Here is a 271-nt window from a genome sequence, read left to right as displayed (position 1 = left end):
TACAGCAGAAGCCCCGGCCGTCGCTCCGCAGCGCGCTCCCCACCCCCTCTGCTCTCACCCGGCCGGCCGCCCAGGGGGGTGTCGGCGTGCACCCTGCGGCCCGCCAAGCTCCGTCCTGCCCGGCCCGCGCACGGGGCAGGCTTCCGTGGGGACACGCCGTGAGCCCTTGGGCCAGGGCAGCAGAGCGCCAGAGGCTGTGAGGTGGCCAGGGAACGAAACGTCATCACTGGAATTTCTATTAAAAAAAAAAAAAAAAGAACGGTATAGCAAG

This window comes from Budorcas taxicolor, chromosome 11 (genome assembly GCF_023091745.1).
Source record: "Budorcas taxicolor isolate Tak-1 chromosome 11, Takin1.1, whole genome shotgun sequence".
Classification (NCBI taxonomy): domain Eukaryota; kingdom Metazoa; phylum Chordata; class Mammalia; order Artiodactyla; family Bovidae; genus Budorcas; species Budorcas taxicolor.
The sequence above is the reverse complement of the archived record's forward strand: the minus strand, read 5'-3'. Positions refer to the sequence as shown.